The sequence below is a fragment of the Myotis davidii genome, unplaced genomic scaffold (genome assembly GCF_000327345.1).
Source record: "Myotis davidii unplaced genomic scaffold, ASM32734v1 scaffold147, whole genome shotgun sequence".
In the NCBI taxonomy this organism is placed as follows: Eukaryota; Metazoa; Chordata; class Mammalia; order Chiroptera; family Vespertilionidae; genus Myotis; species Myotis davidii.
In genome coordinates this window covers 6,391,084-6,391,556 of record NW_006383010.1, presented here as the reverse complement: position 1 = coordinate 6,391,556, position 473 = coordinate 6,391,084, and positions in this window count along the sequence as shown.

Genomic DNA, 473 nt, shown 5'->3' with positions numbered 1-473 from the left:
TTATGGTGAATTACCATGTTTGTATATTATTAGATAGGATGCTGAAGAGTATTCTTTAAGAAGGGGAAGAAAAAGAAAAAGGTAAAGATAAAAATTATGAACAAGAAAGTGACAACAAATACATATCTATCAACAAGTGAATTTAAAAATAAAGTGAATAAAAAATCTGATGAACAGAATAAACTGGTGAATAGAATAGAATCAGGTGCATAGAAAGGGAGTGGACTGAGAATTCTCAGGGGGAAGTGGGTGTGAGGGATGCGGGAAGAGACTGGACTAAAATCGTACACCTATGGACAAGGACAGTGGGGGCATACGGGCATGGGGTGGGGTGGGAACCAGGTGGAGGGGAACTATGGGGGGAAAAAAGAGGAACAACTGAAATAATCTGAACAATAAAGATTTATTTTAAAAAATAAAAAGAAATAAGTGAAAAAAATGAGTATGGGAAATTTGTGTGATACTGAAATTTA